The following is a 19346-nucleotide window of genomic DNA, read 5'->3' as shown; positions in this document are numbered from 1 at the left end:
AATTTATTTATCTCTCCCCCATTCCCACCATACTAGAATTAAAATTCCAAGGGGTCAGAGATTTTATTCTGCTTTGTTCCTGATGTACTCCCTAGAAAAATAGGCAGGTAGCAAACATTCTATAAACTTTTGTTAAATGAATGAGTAAGCAAAATAATTAATAAGAAGACATCGTAATGGCATCAAACATCTCAAAAGAAACAATGCCTGCTAGAAAGCAGCAGAGTAACTCCAAAATTTGAAGAGCAGATAATTGGCAACCTACTTTTTTGTACCTGTCCAAATTATCAATTTCTCCTTATTAGGACACTATTAGAGTATGTGCTCCAAAAAAGCAAGAGTGTAAACAAAGAAAGATAAAGATATGAGAATCCACAAAGGAAAGAGGCAAAGAGAAGACCTAAAATGGCAGGCAAAGGAAGACCAAAAACGATAGCTGTTTGGCAGACAAAGAGAGCAATCAGGGAAGCAGACATGGCTCAACTGATAGAGGATCTGCCTACCATATGGAAGGTCCAGAGTTCAATACCCAAGGTCTCCTGACCCATGTGGTAAGCTGGCCTACATGAAGTGCTGCCACGCACAAGTAGTGCCATGCCATGCAGGGGCACCCCCGTGTAGAGGAGCCCCACGCACAAGGAGTGTGCCCCACAAGGACAGCCACCCCGTGTGAAAAAAGCCCACCCAGGAGTGGCGCCACACACATGGAGAGCTGACACAGCAAGATAACCCAACAAAAAAGAGACACAGTTTCCCAGTGCTGCCTGACAATGCCAGCGGACACAGAAGAACACACAGTGAATGGTCACAGAGAGCAGACAATGGGGGGAAAGGGGAGAGAAATAAATAAAAATAAATCTTTAACAAAAAAAAAGAGAGAGAGAGAGCAACCAATTCAGATTAGAGCAGTTCCTCCACCAATCTTCCCCATCTCAGAAAATGGCACGACCATCTACCCACTTACTCAAGCTAAGAGTCATCCTTGGTTCCCACTCAACCACAAATTTAACATACTCCTAATTTTACTATCTAAATAGCTTTCTAATCAATTCACTTCTTTCCAACTCCATTGTGGCCACCATATTCTAAGACCCCATTATTTCTTACCTGCCACAGTCAGTTAACTTAAATCTACCTTGTCATGCACAAAGCCATTCTCCAAATAAAAATTAGTGTTTTTTAATACAAATAAGATCATGGAACACTGCTGTTTAAATTCCTTCAATAGCTGTTCATTCCATGCAGAATAAAATCCAAGCTTCCAAATATAGCCTGACTACCAGGCTCTGCATAATCTGGTCCCTGATAACCTTCAGAATCTCATCTCATTTCCTCTCATCCTTTCTCACACATTCTGAACATGGTGGTCTTGCAGATTTTTGAACATGCAAAGCTTTTTCCTGTCTTTGCACATGACATTCCCTTTTAACATCAAATCACCTAGCTGTTCACAATGGATTATTCTCATCTTTCATGATTCAACTCAAATGGCATTTCCAGTGCCCATCAATTCTCAATTAGTCCTACACCAGGGTTTTCCTTCACAGCACTTTTCTCAATGAATTAAAAAGAAAGTAACAGAGTTTGTGTTTGAGGTGTTGGAAGAGTTCTGGCTATAGATAGTGGTGATAGTTGCACAACATTGTAAAGGTCCTTAATACCACAGAATTGTATACATAAAAATGATTACAAAGGTAAAACTTATTTTACATATATTTTACCATAATAAAAAAGGGGTGGGGCATTTGTTAATTGAATTATGGCATGTTTCCTATAAAATAAGTAATAAAAAAAGATTTAGCATATATTGCTAAAAAAACATTTTTAGAATTAGAACAAACTAGATAGGAATAATTTGACCTTTAAGCTATCATGACATTCTATAAAGCATAATAGTCAGGATGATGTGGAACTGGCACAAAAACAATTAAGACCAGAGACCAAAAGATTCACATGTGATGAAAACTTGAAATAACAGAAGTGGCAAAGCAAAACAATAGGCAAAGGATAATCTTTTTAATAAATGATGCTGGGACAAACAGTACCCAATATGGGGGGGGGGGCGGAAGAGGAGGGAAGGGACAATACCTCTCTCACACCATACTTTTTTTCCACTTAGACACCAAAAAAGGTGTCTTAAAGAAAAATGTGTAACTTCTGGGTAGAAAGTATTTCTTAAAACTCTCCCCCCTTTTCTCTTACACACACGTGCACATGCATATGCACAAAAACTAAAAAGGAAAATGCTGATGAACCAATTTTAAAAAATTATAATTTCTAGATATTAATAGTATCATTATAAGAATTTAAGTCACAGATTGAGTGGTGATATTTGTAACACATGTAATTACCAAAAAGATTAGTATCCAAATTATATAAAGGATGCTTTAAAATCTATTTTTAAAATGCAAACAATCAAATTAAAAGATGGGCAAAGGATATTAACAGGCAATTCCAAGAAGAAGAAATCTAAACTGCTGATGAACAGATGAAAAGATTCTTTACCACATTAATAATCACTGAAATGAAAATTAAAACTATATTGGGGGAAGCGGACTTGGCTCAAGGGATAGAGCATCCACCCACCACAAGGGAGGTCCGTGGCTCAAACCCAGGACTTCCTTGACCCATGTGGAGCTGGCCCATGCGCAGTGCTGATACGCACAAGGAGTGCCGTGCCACGCAGGGGTGTCCCCCACGTCGGGGAGCCCACGCACAAGGAGTGCACCCCATAAGGAGAGCCGCCCAGCGCGAAAAAGAGTGCCTGCCCAGGAGTGGTGCCGCACACATGGAGGGCTGATGTAGCAAGATGATGCAACTAAAGGAGATACAGATTCCCAGGCCACTGACAAGAATGGGAGTGGACACGGAAGAGCACACAGCGAATGGACACAGACAGCAGACAACTGGGGCCGCGGGGGGGCAGGGGGATAAATAAATAAATCTTTCTTTTTAACCTATATTGGGGAGGAGGGGATATAGCCCAAGTAGTTGAGTGCCTGCTTCCCATGTACAAGGGTCCTGGATTTGATCCCCAGTACCTCCTTAAAAAAAGAAACAATTCTCATTGGGGAGCAGATGTAGCTCAGTGGCTGAGCAACTGATTTCCATGTACGAGGTTCTGGGTTCATTCACTGATAACCTCCTAAAAAATAAAAAAAATAATAATTTTTTTAAAAAACTGGGATACAATTTCAAGCCTATCAGCTTGGCAAAAAAATTTTTTTTATATTTGAACAATATAATGGTTAGGATATATGTCTGTTAAAGATAAGAGAACTGTACTCTTTAGATTATTTAAAAACATCGCTCATCAGGTAATTTAATTTCATTTAGGTTTATGTTAATGTAACTTTCAACAAATTTTCTTAGCAAAATAATTGGTTATAAAGAACTCCTCTCAAGACATAAAACAGAAGACATCAGTTTTAGGTAGAAATTAATGATAATGAGGAACGGATAAAGAATAAATGGGGCAGCGGACTTGGCCCAGTGGTTAGGGCGTCCGTCTACCACATGGGAGGTCCGTGGTTCAAACCCCAGGCCTCCTTGACTCGTGTGGAGCTGGCCCATGCGCAGTGCTGATGCGCACAAGGAGTGCCCTGCCACGCAGGGTTTTCCCCCCGCGTAGGGGAGCCCCACATACAGGGAGTGCGCCCCATAAGGAGAGCCGCCCAGCGTGAAAGAAAGCGCAGCCTGCCCAAGGAATGCACACTCAGAGAGCTGACACAACAAGATGACGCAACCAAAAGAAACACAGATTCTCGTGCCACTGACAACAGAAGCGGACAGAGAAGACACAGCAAATAGACACAGAGAACAGACAACCGGGGTGGGGGGGGGGAAGGGGAGAGAAATAAATAAATAAATAAATAAATCTTAAAAAAAAAAATGAATAAATGGTGTCTTCTTTCCCTTTAGTACATTTTTTTGTTTTTTTGCTTTTTGCTTTTAAATATATTTTTATTGAAGTATAACATTCATACATGAATGTACATAAACAATAAGTATATAGTAAAAGTTGTGAACTTACAAAATAAACATGCATAACATCATATAGGGGTCCCATACATCACCCCTCCACCAACACCTTGCATTGTTGTGATACATTTGTTACAAACAATGCAAGAGCATAATCAAAATATTACTACAAACTATAGTCCAAATCTTACATTTGGTGTATTTTTCCCCCAACCCACCAATAAATATATCTTTATTATAGAGATTGTAAAGTTACAAAACAATCATGCGCATGTGTAGAAATCCCATATAACACCCCTTCATCAACACACCACACTGAGGTGGAATATTTATTACAGATTATGAGATAATATCATCAGACTATTACCACCAACCATGGTCCATAGCATCCTTTAGTACTTTTTTTATATGCAGTTTTTTTTGAGATATATTCACATACCATACAATCCATCCATGGTGTACATACAATCAATGCCTTTTATATAATCACAGGGCTTAGTATAATCAATTTTAGAACATTTTCCTGACTCCAAAAAAAAAAGAATACCCTTAGCAGTCACCCCTCAATCCCTCTATCCCTACATCACCAGTAATCGAATTCTGTTTCCACAGATTTATATATACTTACATTTTATGCAAATTGAGTCAGACCATATAGAGTGCTATGTCTGGTTTCTTTCACTTAGCATATGTGTTTGTTTTTAATTATTATAAACAAAATTTTTTAAGATAACTTGTAGGTTTACATAAAAGTCATGTAAAAAATATTCCCATATACCCCCTAAATACTGTTGACACTTTGTATTGGTGTGGCACTTTCTTTTCAATTAATGAAAGAATATTAAAATATTACTGTTAACTATAGCACAGAGTTTACACTAGGTATAGTTTTTCTCATATACCATATTATTATTAACATCTAGTAATAATGATGTATATTTGTTATAGTTCATGAAAGGACACTCTTATACCTGTATTATTCACCAGTCATCATCCAATAGATTTCACTGTTACATAGTCCCATATTTTGGGGGTTTTCTGCGCGTGAGCCAGCTCCACACGGGTCAAGGAGGCCCGGGGTTTCAACCGCAGACCTCCCATGTGGTAGACGGACGCCCTAACCACTGGGCCAAGTCCGCTTCCTAATAGTCCCATGTTTTAACCTCTAGCTTTCCTTGTAGTAACATACACGACCCAAAACTTCCCCTTTGAATCACATTCACACACTTAATTCAGTGCTGTTAATTATTTTCACAGTAATGTGCTAACATCACCTTTATCCATTTCCAAACACTTACAATCAACCTAAATAGAAATTCTGTACAGATTAAAAATCGGTTCCCCAATCTCTACCCCCATTCTATCTCCTGGTAACCTATATTCTAGATTCTAACTTTATGCATTTGCTTATTATACGCATTTCATATTAGTGGGATAATACAATATTTGTTCGTGTCTGGCTTCTTTCACTCAACATAATGTCCTCCAGGTTCAACCATGTTGTCACATGTATCACGACTTCATACCTTGGTAAGCGGTTGTGGCTCAACTGATAGAGCATCCACCCACCATATGGAGGGTTCAGGGTTTTATACCCAGGGCCTCCTGACCCGTGTGGTGAGCTGGCCCACATACAGTGCTGCCGTGTGCAAGGAGTGCCGTGTCACGCAGGAGTGTCCCCCACATAGATGTGCCCCACGCACAAGGAGTGTGCCCTGCAAGGACACTACCCCGCATGAAAAAAGCACAGTCCACACAGAGCTGATGCAGCAAGATGATGCAACAAAAAAGAGACACAGTTTCCTGGTGCCACATGACAAGAATACAAGCAGACACAGAAGAACAAACAGCGAATGGACACAGAGAGCAGACAACAGTGGGAAGGGAAGAGAAATAAATTTTTTTTTAAAAAAAAGGACTCATACCTTCATACAGTTGAGTAATATTCCATCACATGTATATAACATGTTTTGTTTATCAGTTCTTCAGTTGATGGACACCTGGGTTGCTTCCATCTTTCAGCAATTGTGAATAATGCTGCTATGAATATTAGTGTGCAAATACCTGTTTGTGTCCCTGCTTTCAGTTCTTCCGGGTATATACCTAGTAAAAGATTGTTGGATCATATGGCAATTCTATACTTAGCTTTCTGAGGAACCACCAAACTATCTTCCACAGCAGCTACATCATTTTACATTCCCACCAGCAGTGAATAAGTGTTCCTTTCTCTCCCCATCTTCTCCAACACTTGTAGCTTTCTTTTTTCAATAGTGGCCATTCTAGTACGCATGAAATATTTCACTGTGGTACTGATATGCATTTCCCTAATAGCTAGTAATGCTGAGTATCTAGGTTAGTAATGTCTACTCAAGTCTCTTGCCCATTTTCTGACTGGGCTGTTTTGTATTGTTGAGTAGCAGGATTTCTTTAAATAGTCTGGATCTTAAACTCTATTGGATATGTGGTTTCAATATTTTCTCCCATTGCAAAAGCTCAAGTTGGCAAAAATTTAAATCTGACAATATCAAATAGGTATTGGTGAGGACAGAGAATGGGAACCCTCATACACTTTCGTGGAAAGAAATCGATATAATCAGGTAATATCTAATAAACTAGAAAATGCATATACCTTTTGAGCCAGCAATTCTATTCCTAAGAATATATCCGAGATACTTTCCAACTTTTTTTGATCATCACACATATATCTTACCCTGTCCCAATACATATATACTTATTTACCTAGAACGAAAGTTTCACAAAGTAATTATTATTCTTACTGTGATAAAATTCTGATAGCTTCCATTCTAAATTCTTTTTACAAACACTAATACGTAAACACACCCACTTCCAAAAAATTTACCCCCAGAAATATTCTCATATATTTCCTCTTGTGTACTTTATTCCACGTGTTAGAATATTCATTGTGACACTCTTCATCAAAAATTAAAAATTTAAAACAACATAATCTATCAACAGGAGAAAGAAGAAAAAACTGTGGATATATTCATATAATGGGATAAAATACAGCAATACACATAAAAGAACTTTAAGCAACATAAATAAATCTCATGAATACTGAGCAAAAAAAGGAAGTTGCAGGAGGATACAAACAGTATAATATCATCTGTATAAACTTTTTAAACATAAAATAATACAAAATATTGTTTAGGGATACGTTTGTGTACAGTAAATGTATAAAGTATAAGGACACTCACAGGGAGAAAGAGGAATGAAATCAGGGAACAGTTCAAAAAAAAAGTGAAATGGAAAAGCCAAGTGAACAAAGAGGTACTAAATAGTTAAGTTGCCCATCTTCAAATATAAATCATTACCTCCCAGAACAGCAGCTTCCTTCTAGTCTCAAGGCTAATACAGAAAGGTTCACCCTGTCAGGTAGACATACTAATGCAGCCAAAATGAGATCAATCTTCAAAGCTTACAGCACTCATCTTTTGAAATTGCGCTATCTATTTAGTAATCAAGTACTTACACTGAATACCTATTTTTAACTAAGTAATGAAATTCAGAACATGGGCCAAAAGATGCAACAGTTAGTTGTGGGAGGATGAGATGTCACAGCAGATGCCCCTAACACAGCCATGTGCCAGTAAGGTTGAGTCACTGTCATATGCTAAAAAAAGATAGGAGGGCTCAGCTACCACAGGTTGCAGTGAGACCCCTCTGCTTTCCTTGTTATTTTTGGCAAGAATCATTCCAGAATGCTGAACAGATACTTAGACATCTTCGAGATTAGAAAAATCACTAAAAACACAGCATCTTACAAATGGGACATGTTTATGATTGAATTAACCCAGAGTAGTAATGCTAATAAATGTTCAGTAAGCTTATGGAATAACTCCTAAAATCAGTAAATCAACCCTTCTAGATCCTGAAATATATTCTACCTAGAAAATCAAACCCAGTACTGAAATACACTTTATTATAATTTCAAAAATGTCTATTCAATTATCAGGAAATGTTATTAAAAAGGATTATGGGTAACAGAATTTAAGCAATAAACTGCCAAACCAATAACATCTTTCCCAAACCACGAGTCCAAACCATTCTGATCCCCAAACCAAGTAACTTCTCTAGAAAAAGATCTAACATTCATTCAATCCCTACTTACTATATTATATATGAAGAGTACCAAATAGGCTTTAAGAAAGTATTCCTATAAATTAATCAAGAACTTAGGGGTATAGTTCAATGGCTGAGCACCTGCTTCCCATGTACATGGTCCAAGGTTCAATCCCCAGTACCTCCAAAAAAAAGGAGAATTTACCAATGGAGTTTAGAAGCATGAATAGTCTTTAAAAAGGTAGAAATAGGTAGGTACCATAGAAGATATAAAAATGAATTGCTAGGGAAGTGGCTGTGGCTCAATCAGTTGGGCTCCCATCTACCGTATGGGAGGCCATGGGTTCGCGTCCTGGGTCCTCCTTGTGAAGGCAGGCTCGCCTGGAGAGCCGACTCAGCAAGGTAATGCAACAAAAAAGGGAGACAAGTGGAAAAAATAACAAACACAGAAGAGCATGCAGCAAATGGACACAGACAGCAGGCAGCAAGCAAGCCTCAAGGAGGAGGGGAAATAAAAATAAAATAAATACAGACACAGAAGAACACATAGCAAATGGACACAGAGAGCAGCCAGCATGCAAAAAAAAGCAAGCGACAAGGGGAGGGATTAAAAAAAAAAGAATTGCTAATGAGGCAGGTTAGTATAGGAAAGGGAAGGAAGGTCACTGGTCTGAACATAGCTCTGAAACCCTACTCCTGAGGGAAGGCAGCTGATTGAGAACAAAGCTATAATCACATTGCAGACAAAAAGCCCACCAAAGACCCTTATTATGAGATCCCATTTGAAACTCCGGGGCTCAAAAGAAGCCCCAGATAACTCTGAACAGAAAGGCCTCCCCACTTATTCCCTGAAAGCTGACAGGTGAAGGAAGAAAGGCAACCAATCAATCAGGACAGCAAATAGCTGAGATCCTTCCTTAATACAGAAAAAGAGAAGAAACAGCTTTACAAAGGTCTATGTGGGGGCCCCATGCATGTGTATACTATCTCTTTTCTTGTTTCTTAATAAACTCTTTACTTCCTTGCCTGACCTATGCTATGTCCTTAAATTCCTTTACACAACATAACCAAGAACCTAGAAACCTAGAGCATGCTGCTAACATATTTGGCCAGATATGGCTGGAGAAAAAAGAGGCGAGTAACACTCCCATACATCCAATGAAGACTCGTGAATCAAGCATTTAATCAGAGCCTGTCTGTCCCCTCTTTTGTTTTATTAGTGAGGCCCAGAGGTTTGTTCCTTCCTTAGATCCCGAGAGGCCCTGAGATTCCTGTTAATCCATCACCTCCAGGGTCCCCAAGGCTGTTATGCTTGTAAGCCTCAGAAAAATCAGTCTCTAGCCTCTTAATGTGTTTCTTAATGTCTGGTTTACCTGCAAAACTCCCTGGCAGTAGCCATAAAATGAGCTTTCTCACGCACGCACAGACACTTCTGCAAAAGTAGGCCAAAAGAAGGGTCTCTAGCCAGTCCCTTTCCTAGGGAGGTCTGCGAACAGGACCAAGACATCTCCCAAGAATTCTAAGGCCCTCGGAATGCCCAGTAAGCATGGCTCCCAAGCCCCAGTACATTGGGATCTCCTGGACACTGGAGCAGCTAGCAATTTCCATTCAGTTAGGTCTAGGAGTAGAGCACCACTAAGACTAATGACTGCTTTTATCCTCCCCTAGGATAATAGATGGCTTCTCCACATTCCAGTGGACTCCCCATTGGGGTGTCTCCTCAGGAATTGGGACAACCTGCCTATTGATGGTCTAAAAAGGAAGAGGCTAATCTTTTCCAGCCATACCATATGTCCACAGTACAAATTAAATGATGGTCAAGAGTAGCCTCTGTATGGGGCCCTGAATTCCATTTAAACCTGTACAAGAGGAAAGGAGGAGACAGGCAGATCTGAGGGCCAGAGACTATGTGGTCACATGTCTACACAAAGGGATGAGGAAATGTACTACCAAAATGGTCAATAATAGTAAGCTAGGGAAATTACTCAGAGATAGAACCAAAGTTGGTAGAGGCATAATAAAAACACCCGCTGGTAGATCCTGACTCTAGAGAAGAACAGGTCCTCCTAGGAACTCACTTCATTAGCCAATCTGCCTCATATATCCATGGGAAGCTGCAAAAATTTTCCCTGGGTCCCCAAGCTTCCATGAACTCCCTTTTAGAAATAGCCTTCGCAGTTTTCAATAATTGAGACCATGCTGCTGAGGAGAAACATGTAAGGAGGGACAGGCATGAACCATCAACCAGGAGGAGCCTTTGGTAACCCTTGACATGACAGCTAAGATTATTAATTTCTCCATTAACATAGGAGCCACTTAATGGGTCCTGACCTGCCACTGTGGACCTCTCTAGTCTTAGTCATGCCTACTAAAGGGAATGGATATGGAATCAAGATCTAGGCTTTACTAAGCCTCTCTCCAGTAGAACAGGAAATCCCCTCATAAGCCATCAATTAAGCAGTATGCCCTCAAAGAGGAAGCTGTAAGGCCTCCGGCCCATAATTTAAAAGTTCCTCGATAATGGTCTCCTAGTTCTTTTCCAATCCCCTTGTAACACACAAATCCTTCTGGCAAAAAAGCCCACAGTGGAAAGCAGATGTGGCTCAACCAGTTGGGCACCCTCCAACCACATGGGAGGTCCCAGATTCAGGTATTGGTGCCTCCTAAAAGAAGATAAGCAGACACTGCACCCACTGCAACAAGCTAGACACTGCCCTGCAATAATGAGCAGATGCCAAAAGCCAGCAGATGCCATAGTCCCAGGGAGCAGATGTAGCTCAAGTCGTTGGGCACCCCCCTCTCATCTAAAAGATCCCAGGTTCAGTTCCAGTGCCTCCTGGAAAAGGCAAGCAAACAATGCGCAAACAGACAAGAGAACCATCGGGGCGGGGAGGGGGGGGAATAAATAAATCTTTAAAAAATAAAAAAAAGCCCACAGTACTTGACTCCTTGCAAGAGGTAGTTAATGGGCATACAGCCCCAGAACAACCCTGATTCATGTCTCATCAGCCACAGGGCTTCCCTGAATCCCTTAGCAACATGCCTAACAGCTGCCCAGGGATATCCTCAGAGGAGCAAAGCTGAAGGTTTCCACACAAGGTTTCTGCCATGGGAAGACACTGGGCATTTTGTGTGGAAGTGATTCTAAAACTGGGTCTTCCCTATGCTAAGTAAGTGTGTAAAATTCTCTATTCTCTTCTAATCTGTGCTTACTTTAACTTTGTCAGTCTGCTTGTGTCTAGGAACTGATAAATAAGATTTGGGGTTCACCTGTTATAAATTGCATAACGGTGAAAGGTAACCTAGAAACAAGCCTTCACATTTCCATACTATCTTTCTATTGGATTTAATGTATAAAAGAAATCACAAACGCAATTAGTTTAACATGTTACTAATAAAATAGTTTTAGTTGCTTAGTTAATAAACAAAAGCATCCAATTGTTCTAAAGTGAAAATTTACTAACTCTGTAAACTAAGAGTTACTAACTCTAACTAAGAGTTAAGACAAAATTATTTAAAATGACTTTAAATTATAAAACATGAAAAGGAAAATATATGAAATTGCTGAAACTGGCTGGATTTAGCTTAAACGTATTGTGATGGTAAACCTAAACTTACTTTTGCAACATAAGGTTATTTTGATACTAGCTTCTCCCCTAGATTTCCTATTAAGATTGTAATTCTAAACTGAATTTACCTTTGCTTATGGTTATTTTGTGACTAGCTTACTAGCTTAGTCCTTCTACTTGAACTATTTCAATGTTAATCCTAGACTAATTTACCTTTGTTTATGGTAGGAGACTAGTCTCACACTTGTGTATGCTTGCTATTGTAATAGTAATTCTAAACTGAGTTTGCCCTTTGCTTACAGTTTTTTCAGGAATGGACTCAGCATTCTATTTGAATCCATGGGAATTTCTGCTCTCCATGGCTTGGGAAAGCAAATTTGAGATACCCTGTCTCCCGTCCTTCCACTGGCGTTAATAACCCTGCTTTATCTCATGGCTACCCAGGTGTGGCCCCATGACCTTTGAGGAAGTCACCACCTGGTGGAATCACTGGCCCTCTGAGTTGGACATCCACTCTTCCAGTTCAGCGGCCTGGAAGAGTCCTGTTGTCTCCAAGGACTGGGGAGTGGGAGACATTCCACCTTGAGCATCAAGGATGCTGAAAGCAGCTGGTCATGAGAGAAACCAATTTTCCTGAGACATCAGTGACCTCAGTGAGTATATACTGGAATTGGTGTTGCTCATCCAAGGTCTATCAAGAGTCAAAAGGGAAATAAGCAGAGTTCTGAAGTAAAGGAAAATGTCGTAGATTGTATTCCAAAGCAATGGGAACAATATGGTTATAAGCCAATGACTAAAAAGAATGAAATTCTTGTGAGGTGAGGGGGACTGGCCAGCAGGGCAGCCCTGCCACAATGGCCGCCCACCCAGGCCACGTCCTGCCCCCATGCCTGCCGTGGCAGCACTGCTGCTGCATGGCGGGGCCCAGGCCCAGGAGCTGGGGCAGCAGCCAAGACCCCTGCGGGCATGGGGAAGGACCCACATGCCAAGCATCTGTACTCAGCCGCATGTTCACACATGGCATCCAGAGCACCATGCACTTCATCATGTTCTTTGAGCCCTGGTGTGGCCACTGCCAGTGCCTGCAACCCACATGGAATGACCTGGGGGACAAGTACAACAGCATGGAGGATGCCAAAGTCTACATGGCGAAGGTGGACTGCACGGCAGACTCGCAGGAGTGCTCCACCCAGGGGGTTCAAGGCTATCCCACCTTAAAGTTCTTCAAACCTGGCCAAGAAGCCATGAAGTACCAGGGACCTCGAGACTTTCAGACCCTGGAAAATTGGATGCTGCAGACGCTGAATGAGGAGCCTACTACATCAGCACCAGAAACGGAGCTGCTCAGGGTACCTCAGTTTAAGCAGGGGTTGTACGAGTCTCAGCAAGCAACTTCGAACTGCACATCACACAAGGAGACCACTTTACCAAGTTCTTTGCTCCATGGTGTGGTCACTGCAAAGCTCTGGCTCCAACGTGGGCCTTGAACATTCTGGAACTGTCAAGATTGGCAAGGTCGACTATAGTCAGCACTATGAACTCTACTCCAGAAACCAGGTTCACAGCTACCCCACTCTACTCTGGTTCAGAGACAGTAAAAAGGCTGACCAGTACAAGGGGAAGAGGGACCTGGAGGGAGTGAGAAAGAGTACATGGGGTCTACAGAGTCCAGATGGGGGCACCCTGGAGACTGCCCAGCACTCAAAGAACCCCATGCTGGCCGCCAAGCCCACTGCCGACAAGGGGAAGGTGTTGGCACTCACTGAAAGCAACTTCAGTGCCACAGTGGCAGAAGGAATCACCTTCATCAAGTTTTACGTGCTGTGGTGTGGTCCTTATAAGAACCTGGCTCCAACCTGGGAGGAACTCTCGAAAAAGGAGTTTCCTGGCTCAGCGGAGGACAAGATAGCTGAAGTAGACTGTACCACCACATGTAGTGTTTGCAGCAAATATTCAGTACAAGGCTACCCAACACTGCTCCTTTCCACACAAGGAAAAAAGTCAGTGAACACGGTGGCGATCAAGACCTTAAATCCTTACATCGCTTTGTTTTGCATCAGTCAAAAGATGAACTGTAAAACCCAGTGAAAGGCCACCTCTCCTGCCTGGCCTCCTGTATCCCCGAAAGGAATCACGTTGTACCGATGTCAACGAAGTTTCAAACAGTGGTTATTCAGAAAGCCGACTGTACTAAATTTGTCTCTCCTTTGTGTGTTTTACTGAACCAACACACAATTCAGATTCTCTGTTAAGTTTCTCAAAGAAAAGTGTAACTCACGGTCACTGTGCAAGCTAAATATTTTCACTGGCAATACATTCCCCATAATCTGCTCTCTTTTTTTTTTTTAAGATTTTTTATTTATTTCTCTCCCTTTCCCCACCCCCCAGTTGTCTGCTCTGTGTGTCCATTCACTGTGTGTTCTTCTGTGTCCACTGATATTCCTCTCAGTGGCACTGGGAATCTGTGTCTCTTTTTTGTTGCATCATCTTGCTGTGTCTGCTCTCTGTATGTGCGGCACCACTCCTGGGCAGGCTGCACTTTTTTACGTGGGGCAGCTCTCCTTACAGGGTGCATTCCTTGGGCGTGGGCTCCCCTATGCAGAACACCCCTGCGTGGCACAGCACTCCTTGCAGTCATCAGCACTGCACATGGGCCAGCTCACCCCACAGGTCAGGAGGCCCTGGGTTTGAACCCTGGACCTCTGATGTGATAGGTGGACGCTATCAGTTGAGCCAAATCCGCTTCCCCCATAACCTTCTCTTGATGAAATGTAAACTATTTCCTTTCAGACTAAAATAGAGTAGAGGAAAATCAAATTGCTGGACTATTTTTGTTTTTGGCTTCTGAGGGATTCAGGTAAAAGCATCATTATCAAAAGCCTCCTAGTTTTGAACTGCCCATGAGTCCTGGAAAGTGGCTGGTGGCAGCCTTCTTCTGGCCTGAAAGTTACAATTGCATTACCAGAGCAGTTGGTCAATAGCTTAGAGGTTTAAAACCAAAACACGCAGCACACCCCTGGAAGATATCCTCACAGCCACCATTGGGTTTTCTGTTTCTTTTATTACTCTCGGCACAAGAGGTTAGCCATAACAAAGCAGCAGTACTTTGAACACAGGCCTGAGTAAGAGAATGCTGATGTCACAGTTTTGCGTGTGCGTCGATCTTTGTCACATCAGTTGTTATCGTTCAAGAGGTCCTTTCATTTTCCTCTTGGGGTTAAAGACATCATCAGTTTGTTAGGGACAAATGAAGCCAGAGTCCATATAAACTTTAAAATTTGATGTCTCCCTTAGACAGTGTGGGCATGCAAACTTCCCCAAGGTTTGTCCTGACTCTTCTGTTAACTCATAAAGAGTCTGGTATGTTTGTCACCTAGGGCAACAGATGGACTTGCCCTGGGATCCAGGGAAGCCCTGCTGTAGGGCCTAACTGGACACAGTTCCAGATTCTGTTCCTTGAAGCAGTCCTTTCCAGAGACTTGCTCAACTTTGCCTTTGAGGAGGAGGGTGACTTTGTAGTCATACCTGAAGACTGGGAATGAATTTGATTTCAAGACCAAAGACTGAACTACCTGGGCTGGTCTCTAGCAATGCTTGGGGTCTCCCCAGGGTCTCACCAGGCATGTGTGGGCAGTGGTCCCAGGTGTCCACATTTGTGTCCCGATTCGTATCAGTCAATATTTTTAATATCACTCTTGGAAATAAGCAACTGTAGGAACTAAAATCCCTGACAACCAAAATCTATATGTTCCTCACCATCAAGATACTGCTCAAAATAACTACTATGTCTAACAACTGTCATCCAACCTTCACCCATAGGGGGCACTGTCACTTGGCACAAAGTAACTGGTGGCAGGAAAGCTCAGAAGCCTCAGAAACAAGACCACTGTCTGAGGCAGAAAACAAAACATCTCTCCTGACCTCTATCTTAAAAGAAATCTTTGGGAAGCGGCCTTAGCCCAGTGGATAGGGAGTCTGCCTAGCACATGGGAGGTCCACGGTTCAAACCCCGGGCCTCCTTGACCCGTGTGGAGCTGGCCCATGTGCAGTGCTGATGCCCGCAAGGAAACATAAAAAAAAAAAAAAAAGGGTGCACTCTGTCTGGATTTGATGATTAAAAAAAAATAAGAAATCTTTATCAGAACAGATGTTCTGTTAAAAGTCCAACTTTCTGGAGAACACAATCCTCAATGAGTGGCTTCAGCTTTGCTTCATGAGTCTTGTATTAAACCTAAATAAAGAAACTACTGGGAAAGGAAAAAGTTTTTCCTAAATTCCTTGACCTACCCAATCCCCCAAGGGCCTCCCATCTCTTTGCAAGAGCTATGAGGGAAGAACTAGGTGTGACAAGACAGGGAAATATAAATTTTGCTTAAACTCTGTCTACTAGGCTGGGAATTAAGAGTCCTGATTTGTCTTGAAATTCTCCAATTTAAACCTTTAACAGTCTTAAAATGAGGGTAATTAATAATCTGACTACTAAATTTCAGTAAGTAAAGGAAAAGTCCCTGAAAGCTATGGAACAATTTTTCTAAATTATGATTAAAACAAATTAAACAATTATAATATATTCCAGAACCTAGCATTCAGTATGCTCTGAAATCACAATTTGAGAATTTTATTAAAGCAAAAAGAGGTTTTGACCTTCTGTGGAAGACACAAGGAAAAAAAAACATTTCTTGCATAAACTATAATGGTTTCAATATTGCATGTAATCTCCCTAGGTTTATAGGATACTAATAAAATAAATTAGCATTGTATGTTTTAAATCTTTAAGATGACAAAAATTATAAATTTTTGTTTAATAAAATTAAGTTAAGGAAGAAAATATAGCTCTGTCTTGGAAGTGAAATGACTTGTTTTCACAGAAAAGAATGAGGAATGTAAGACGACTTAAATGCATAAAGTAAATTTCATCATTTGTCAACTGTAATTTAATAAGTTTATTTAAAGGTAAAAGTAACTAGTCTTTGTTTCTGTGTTTGATTAGCTCTAAATATTAAGAAAATGTCACATCACTAGCTGGATATAAATTTAAGGAACTGACTGCTCAGAGACTTGTATGCAACAAAAGATTACAAGACATTCACCGGACATTGTAAATCCTCACAGGGCCCACTGGATGGAATGGAGGAGAGTATGGGCCATGATGTGGACCATTGTCTATGAGGTGCAGAGGTGCCCAAAGATGTACTTACCAAATCCAATGGATGTGTCATGATGATGGGAACGAGTGTTGTTGGGGGGGGAAAGGGGGGGTGGGGGGGTGGGGTTGAATGGGACCTCACATATATATATATTTTTAATGTAATATTATTACAAAGTCAATAAAAAAAAAAAAAAAAAAAAGATTACAAGACAAAAACAGGAAATGGTGGCCATGCAAAAGAACAAGATAAAAATTTGCTAAGCATCTATGAAAATTTACCAGACAGTCTCTAGTCTATGTGCTTATGGTTGGTTATAGGAAGTTAGTAAAAAAGGACTTCCTAAACTGAAATATTTAAATGGCTAATTCGAGGAATTCATTATTAAATAGAAACTTGAATTGACATTGATAACAAAAAGTAACTTATGGGAAACGGACTTGGCCAAGTGGTTAGGGCATCCGTCTACTACATGGGAGGTCTGCGGTTCAAACCACGGGCCTCCTTGACCCATGTGGAGCTGGCCCATGCGCAGTGCTGATGCGTGCAAGGAGTGCCATGCCACGCAGGGGTGTCCCCCACGTAGGGGAGCCCCACGCACAAGGAGTGCGCCCCGTAAGGAGAGCCGCCCAGGGCAAAAGAGAGTGCAGCCTGCCCAGGAATGGCGCCACCCACACTTCCTGTGCCGCTGACGACAACAGAAGCGGACAAAGAAACAAGATGCAGCAAATAGACACAGAGAACAGACAACCGGGGGAGGGGGAGAATTAAATAAATAAATAAATCTTTTTTTAAAAAAAGTAACTTATAATTAGTTACAAGAAGTTTGTAAGAGCATTTTTTAAAATGAAGTATTTAAAGGGCTAATTTCAGGAAGCCATTATTAAACAGAACACTAAACTGATATTAGTAACAAAAAGTAACTTCATAACAGAGAAACCTGTCAGAGGCCACCTCAATCTACATGTAAGGTGGTGGTAGGGAAAGATAATCTGGATTTCATTAGAAATCTTAGGTTTTCAGAAAATAAGAAAGTTATTTTTTTCCTATACTGCTAAAGTAGAACAATCTGTTAATCATGGTAAAGGTGTGAAAGTAAAAAGTGAAGTATTAAATATAAGCTCATTTGATGTATTATAAACCGCACTGGAATTATTTAGAAAATACATAAAAAACTAAAAGAGATAGACTTCAGTATTTCAAACTCTCTTATGCATTAAAACCAGCCCCCCCAGTACCCTGCATGGTGCCTCTCCATTTGAGTTATTGGCTAAATCCATCTCTATGACCCCTAAAACAATAAAGGTTTCTACCACATCTCAGGACATTCTCCAGAAGTGGATGGAAAGTACACTGCTGTTTCGGACTCCTGCAGCAGTCAGTGAATACCTCAATATCACTAGATTTACAATGGACATTGCCTCCAGAATGGCTCTGTTTCACAGTACTGAAGGGCACTATGCACCAGGCTGGTGAAACACTGGAGCCTACCTTCCCCACCTCTCTCTAGGACCAGTGGTGTTGGCGGCATGCTGACTGTGTGAGGGATATACCAAGTGGAACAATAATTACCAGAGTACTATGAGTAGAACTTAACCAAACACATTAGTGTTATGGCCTGCACCCATGGAAAGACAACATGTATGTTACTGCAAACATGGAGCTTTGATCTGTTAACTGAAGCTCAACAAGGAACTTGTGCATTGATTAGTATTAAGTGCTGTGCCTATATACCTGATTAATATAGTTATATCTCATCAATTCTAGATCATATGCAGAGTGACACTGAACATGTTAAAGTCTTGATAGGGAAGCAGGTGTGGCTCAAGCAACTGAGCTCCCACCTACACATGGGAGGTCCCTGGTTCAGTTCCCAGTGCTTCCTAAAGAAGACAATAAACTGGCACAGTAGGCAGGCACAGCAAGCTGATGCAACGAGATGATGCAATAAGAGACTTAGGGAGGAAAAAACATAATGAGAAACACAACAAAGCAGGGAGGAGAGCTGGTTCAAGCAATTAGGTGCCTCCCTCCCACATCAGAGGTCCCATGTTTGGCTCCTGGTGCCTCCTAAAAGAAACAAAAAAGATAAAGAGACACAGCAAGTGCAAACAGCGAGGGGGTGGGGAGAAATAAATAAAATCTTTAAAAAAAAAAGTCTAGGTAAACTTAATTCATTTTCTAAGTAAATAATGGATGTGCCTATGAGATAAAAGAATGGTTCTCTTAAGTACTATTTTTATTTTGCTTGCCATATGCTTATGTTGTTGCCTATAATGTCTCTGTGCATTTATGTCTAGGACAGTGCCTCTCCTCATACCTCTTCTAGCTGTCCTACACATAACCACCACTGTGGGAACTGGCGTTGGCAGTTTATACCAAACCCAGCAGGTCTACCATAATCTCTCTCTAGAGTAAAACAACAGCACAGAAAAAACTAGCTGTGTCTTAGAAGTCTTTAGACGGCAAATAGATTCCCTTGACACCATGGAGCTGTAAAACTGCAGAACCCTAAACATGTTAACAGCAGCATAGGGAGGAACCTGCCTGTTCCTCAAGGAGAAATGCT

The 19346-nt window shown here is 41.1% G+C and overlaps 1 protein-coding gene and 1 pseudogene across 4 annotated transcripts in view; one reads left to right on the top strand and one right to left on the bottom strand.

The window, feature by feature from the left end:
• Window positions 1-19346, bottom strand: part of BABAM2 (BRISC and BRCA1 A complex member 2) — a 569726-nt gene that overhangs the window by 532347 nt on the left and 18033 nt on the right. The gene's annotated exons all lie outside the window — the stretch shown is intronic.
• LOC101443007 (thioredoxin domain-containing protein 5 pseudogene) lies at window positions 12638-13708 on the top strand (annotated as a pseudogene).

The sequence above is a fragment of the Dasypus novemcinctus genome, chromosome 25 (assembly GCF_030445035.2).
Source record: "Dasypus novemcinctus isolate mDasNov1 chromosome 25, mDasNov1.1.hap2, whole genome shotgun sequence".
Classification (NCBI taxonomy): domain Eukaryota; kingdom Metazoa; phylum Chordata; class Mammalia; order Cingulata; family Dasypodidae; genus Dasypus; species Dasypus novemcinctus.
The sequence above is the reverse complement of the archived record's forward strand: the minus strand, read 5'-3'. Positions and strand labels throughout refer to the sequence as shown.